General features: G+C 37.9%; 1 long non-coding RNA gene across 1 annotated transcript; it reads right to left on the bottom strand.

The window, feature by feature from the left end:
• Positions 1–212: 212 nt before the first annotated feature.
• Positions 213–5,424, bottom strand: LOC146511653 (uncharacterized). Its single transcript, XR_014875992.1, has 3 exons — positions 4,897–5,424; positions 4,764–4,815; positions 213–3,239 (listed from the first exon to the last, which is right to left on the bottom strand). It is a non-coding gene; the product is annotated as an uncharacterized LOC146511653 (long non-coding RNA).
• Between the last annotated feature and the right edge of the window lie 870 nt (positions 5,425–6,294).

Genomic DNA, 6,294 nt, shown 5'->3' on the forward strand with positions numbered 1-6,294 from the left:
TTATTTGTTATCATTTGGATGATTATGGCTTACAGCTTATAAAAAACCCAAATTCAAAAGCTCAGAAAAGTAGAATGTTGTAAAAAAAAAAAAAAAAAAAAGGTTTAATATTGTGCGCTCAAAGTGTCACACCCTAATCAGCTATTTAATCCAAAACAACTGCAAAGGGTTCCTGAGCCTTTAAATGGTAAATGGGAAAGCCTCAACAGGTAATAGCAAAAGAAGTTGGATGTTCCCAAAGTCCTATATCAAAGCATTAATAGAAAGTTATGTGGAAGGGGAAAGTGTGGAAGAAAAGGGTGCACAAGCAGCAGGATGGCCACAGGCTGGAGAGGATTGTCAGGAAAAGAGTCCTGTCATCTACTGGTGTTGATCTATTAAGTCCAGAATCAATGCAGCTGCCTACCAGGACATTTTGGAGCACTTTATGCTTTCTTCCACAAAAAGGCTTTTTGGAGATGCTGCATTTTCCAGCAGGACTTGGCACCTGGCCACACTGCCAAAAGTACCAGAACCTGGTTCAATGACCATGGGATTACTGTGCTTGATTGGCCGGCAAACTCGTCTGACTTGAACCTAATAGAGAATCTGTGGAACATTGCCAAGAGAAAGATGAGAGACATGAGACCAAACAATGCAGAAGAGCTGAAGACGCTATTGAAGCATCCTGATCTTCCCTAAGTCACTCATCCAAGTGACAAAACGTTTCTCCCACTGAAAATGCTACGTCCAGATGAACAGAGTCAACTTTTGGAGAAAGGCTTGAAATATCTCACTTTGCATGTCATGAGTTTATATCATAAATTAGTTTCACCTTTTAAGATGAATTACAGAAATAAATGAACTTTTGCACGATATTCTACATACTTTACAAGTTTGATCAAAGAGCTTTAGTTTTGTTTGTGTTTTCCACAGACTTTCCAAACCTATGGAGATAATGGAGAGCAATGGTAAAATGAATAAATAAATAAATAAGTAAATGAGTAAGCAAAAATAAGCATGGACATACTACATCCTTGCAAATGCAGATTTGTTGTGATTTATATTGTCACATATTTTGGGAAGGTAACTGTAGGCAAATGGAAACTTGATCAAATGTCTTCTTCTGCTTTGTTTCTAAAAGTGGCAGCTCCAAAAGGAAGTCTGAGAGCTCTAGAAAATCACCAAAGGCCTTCCATAATGAAAATGTTACATAACAAGATATTAGTGTGTCTGAAAAGACTGGTTACATTTTTGCCAGCTTGTTTGCCCAAAGGTTATGTGCTTCTTTGCATATATCTGTTGTGGCATTCAAAAGCATCTATTAAGTATTTTTAGCATTATTTGAGAATCTCTTCATATTGCTTGTGTTCTGTGGAGTATCCGGGAACAAAAAAATATCTCCACCTATTCTGTTCCTAATAGAGCATGGCCGCTGTTTCTCTCTGGCTCGTTTATTTTTTTCTAATATTCTGACCCTCTCAAGTACACTCATTAGAGCCTCAGTCAGGCATGGTTGCCAGATTGTGTTTGGCATGAGCACAAACAACACTGGCAGCACTTTCTGTCTCCAAGTTGTCTGCCCTCTAAGTTCAAAAGTTCAAAAACAACAACAACCAACCCAAAGACAATGAGAGGATGACATGGGTTTAGACCCAAATCTGCGTCACCATGCTTCTGATTTCAGTCTAATGAGGCATGCCATCAGTTTGTGCCTCCTTGAAGTTCCAGTTCATGTGATTGACTGGATTGGACCCAAGAACAAATAAAAGATGGCAGCCCTTCAGATGAGAACATATGAACACTCAAAATGTCTCCAATGTTAAGTTACACTTTATATAAATACTAATTAGAAGTTCCTTTCAAGTTCCTGTTCAACCAACCGAAAAATACGGTATACTGTCTTAAGATGGCAGATGCAAACAAAAATATCTAGCAAGGTGTAAATTAAGGTTAGGGACCAAAAGTTTCCTTTAAACAAACCTCCTGTGTTTATTTTTACTGCAATTATGCTTTGTGTACTTTAAACTGAATGAACAAGACCACAGAGAACCCATTGTTGGCCCCATCATCCTAGGCACAAATTATTTTGGAGTTGCATCAGAAAAGTGCATCCATGTCAAAGATAGGTCAATAAAATCTGTCAAATCAAATATGGAAAGGAAGTTGCAGAAAGTAGCACCTAATGTCCTAGAAAAATAAATAAATAAAAACAACAGCATCCGTGATGGTGTTTACTCTGAGCCTACCACCAAAACACAGATATTCTTGAATCATAGATTTCAGAGGCCCTTGAATGAGTTTTAATTCCACAGCATAAATGGATCCTAAAGGATAACCACCCATCAGCAAAGGTGGAGATAAGCACTCAGTCACACAGCTTTAGAAACGTGTTGGTGAGCTCCTGGCAACCTCCAGCGTTGCGATAGAAAACTGATCTATATAGCACCTAATGTCAGGGTTCATTCATCATATTACACAAAGTGAAAACTTGCTCTGTCCATGGTCCTGAAATTATAACTGCTTAATTTGAATGTAATAAAACCTTATTAAGGCAAAATGTGCTTTTAAAGTTCATTGACATAAACATATTCATCAAAAAGCAAACAAACAGCAAACTATAAACCAATTCAAATTAAATTGCTATTAAGACTTCGCTTTTCCGACGTCCATCCAAATCTGAATATTTTTAGGACATTTTTTGGACATTAATTTCAAATTCAGTATCCTCATCCTGTGAAGTTTCTACCACACAAACCACAGGATTTTGGAAGAAGATTTGAAAGTGTTGGAAGACTTCTTGTTGCATGACACCTGTTTTTAGTTGGAGGTTCCAGGTCATCGCTGAGATTATTGAGCAAATTTAACATTAGATAGCTTGGTAATCTATACATATTTATCACATCTTTTTCTGACATTGCAAAGAAACTGACACAAGCAAAGAAAAGTCTCACTCTTTCAGCACGAGCTCTTAAATCTCTGTAATGCCTTCTCCACACAGAAATAACTAATTTTATATAAAGTTAATACAAAGTGAAAAACTGAGCTTGGTGTTTTACAAATATGCATAATAATAAATTGCACTCTTGTAGGATTCTTCATTCTTGTAGTATTTATGTACTCAACATGTACTCATGTATCTCTTTGCCATCATATCTATGGAAGCTGTTACAGTAGAAACGGCCTTTAAGTGTGGTTTATCTGGTCTTTGTCGAATTCATCTTGTCTTTGGATGTGTCCAAAGCATTAGAAGAGGTCAACTGGAAACATATAAAGGTATTATTTCATTAGACTTTAGTGTGGTGAGATAACCAGCAGGTTGACAGATATTCTCAGTTGAATTTGACATCCTAAAGGTCATAGCATGTGTGCTAATGGTGGGTTGTGCAGAATTTCAATTATATTTAAAAATCCTCCTCCAGGCATGTTCAACGATAAAAGAATTAATAATCTTCTTAGAACACACATTTTAAATCTGTTTTTTTTTCTGTTACATAGACAGAAATTCTGCCCTCTACACCTCCTCTCTGAATGAGAAATGCAGAATGTGTCAGTATGCAAATACTATGTTTCCCATTGGTGAATACAATACCAGATACATTGGTTGTGGCTCCCAGGAATGACTGATCACAAATCCTATTCATACTTAAATGCCTTTGATCCTGTTTTTATCAAATTTTGGCATCTGCCGATTGCCCCACAAGGTTTCCTTTTGGTATTGGTTCGCCATGATGTTGTGCCAATGGTTAGATCAGTCGCATGCCCAGCACTTTAGGAAGGTTTGGCGTCACATGTTGATGGACTGGGCAGCCATGAGAATCAGAATTAGCTAGAGTTTGGCGGCTTCACTCTTTTGAGACTGTTTCACCAATTCACAAAACAAACTGAACATAAGGCAAGGCAACATCTCTGTCTTGCAAAATCCTCCCTTCTAAAAATCTGTGATCCTCCTCCCCCAAATATTTCAGAAACCTTGCCTTTCCTCTCCCTGCCATCTGCAGATTCCAAGAACAGTACAACTTCTGTACAAGTCAAAAGAGCTACAATGGAAATACATCAGACACCCTGAAACATTTTAAAATCACACTATTTCAGATCAGCTATATTTATCTATGGCTGACTGACTGTAATTAAGTGGGTGGAAGGCACAACAGAATTACATGTTGACATTAATGAAATTCAGCAACAGAAATTGTCCAGTGTCCTTATTGCACTTAGAAATCTCCCCTCTATCGACTGCAATGTATAGTCACAGGTACAAGTGAGCAAAGATGTTTAAATATGTACATAAAGTTTGCATATGGAGAATCCGACATGATAATTACATTATCATGGTAATTACACCCATGTCAGCACTGAAATGTATCTTTAGTTGATAGGCAGGTTGAAGAAAGTAAGGAGGAGGTGGCATGTCAGTGCAGCGGGAGCAAAGATGAGTTGCCATACACAAAAAGTGATCTTTTATCTTTCCCCTCCATTTTTCTTCTCTTCCTCCCACATGCAGTCAAATAGTCTGAGTGAAATGTGTTCTTTTAAAATGATGAACCGTGTGATTGAAGCTTAAAGGTAATTTTGACAAATAGCTTTTCAGTGGTTGAGGAAATGAGTACATCTCCACTGACAGACTTAAAGTAACAACTGAAAGGAAGATAAAGTCCTGCTGTATCACTCAAGGTTATATATGAAGCAATCAAGTATGGGACGAGTGAACAAGGAGAGAAGGAAAATCTATTTGTGAAGTAGCCTCGGCATTACCAAACATGACAAAAAGTCTCATCTCTGACCTCTCCATCTTTGTCAGGAGTGTTTGTCAACAGCTTCCACAGTCTGGGAGGCCTGGATGAGGACAGAGAGAGTTATTGGAAGGTCAATTGTCCAGGTAGTCAATCTATACTATTAACTGATGTATTGATCCACCATCTGTTTGATCACTCTGTCAGGTAGAGCAGAGGCAGGTGAGTTCTGAGCAATCAATCTCCAGCAGTCTCACGTACAGCCTCCAGCTGGTTGTCGATTGGCTGCAAGAGTCTGCTGATGAGCCAAATGTCTGAAAGGCCCCAAGAGAAATCAATGCACAGCCCCACACAAAGATTTTACACTTCATGTTCACTGGTAATACCCACCATGTTAGTGTAGAGGCTTATAAGTAACATTGCATTCACATTTGTCTTTCTTTAAATATAGGAATTAATTTACAGGACAATAAATAACTGGTTTTGGTTTAGAATTCATTCACATACCCACATAACACTGCATTCTAAAATAAGTGCGCACATTTTAGTTTACACTGTTATGTATGATTAATCTTTTGTTTTCTGAGTTACCTTAGTTGCAGCTGTTCCAGTCCCTTGATTAAGGAGCCAAGAGGTGGAAAAGGGGAGGAGCGAGCTTTAAAGGAAGACTACAAATTGGTTCACGCCATAACTCGGGACCATGGGGGGGGGGGGGGGGGGGGGGGGGGGGGGGGGAATTGGAGTTCATTATGTTTGGTTTAGTTAGGTTTTGTGTGTTTTACCCCTTCTCCTGTTTTTGTGGGCTGATCAGCCACTATTTAAGTTTCCCCTTTGTCTCGTTAAGTTAGGGCAGTTTGTTTGAGTTATCAGTAGTGTTGTCAACTTTGAGTAGAGTTTTGTTATTTTTACCTCTTTTATGGGCCCAAGATTTTGATTCTTTTTGCATGATTTAACCAATTATGTTTTTTTGGGTTAAATAAAAAAATCATTTTTTAGGACATTAACCTGTGCCTAAGTTTCCTTCACTGCTCGGTCCATCACATGTTCTTTAGTTGATCATATGTCTGAAAGGTAAATCACAGGTTCATGTACAGTGCTGTTATAGAGTGAAGAAAAGACAACAAATCAAAAAGCTGAAATAAAGTTTTTTGATTAGTTTTTTTTTTTAGTTCTTCCAGCCGAGTTAATAAATCATCTTGTTTGGTTAAGTAAATATATAGTTCAGCTAATCAATGCTTTGCCTAGTTACTGTTGCTACAGCTGTCAAGTTTTCAGGTTCAGTATACAGTTGGGAAAAAAATAACAACAATTGATGTAACAGTCGAAGTTCTGACTCAATTTGACACGGAAATAATGAGGTCATCTTCGATTTATGACAAGAAAAGAAAAACATTGATGATGACTGTGGTTGAATGAGCCTCTAGCAAAGAAGTGTATAGTGCACAGGTGAGCTCCTAGTTTATGGAAACCTCCACAAAACTGTGCAGTATGGATATGATCAATTGTTTTTGTAGCAAGACTCTGGAAGCATTGGAATGCTCAATATTTGCCCAAGCATTTTATGATGTTGTGGGGAAAAAAA

This window comes from Neolamprologus multifasciatus, chromosome 9, assembly GCF_963576455.1.
Source record: "Neolamprologus multifasciatus chromosome 9, fNeoMul1.2, whole genome shotgun sequence".
In the NCBI taxonomy this organism is placed as follows: domain Eukaryota; kingdom Metazoa; phylum Chordata; class Actinopteri; order Cichliformes; family Cichlidae; genus Neolamprologus; species Neolamprologus multifasciatus.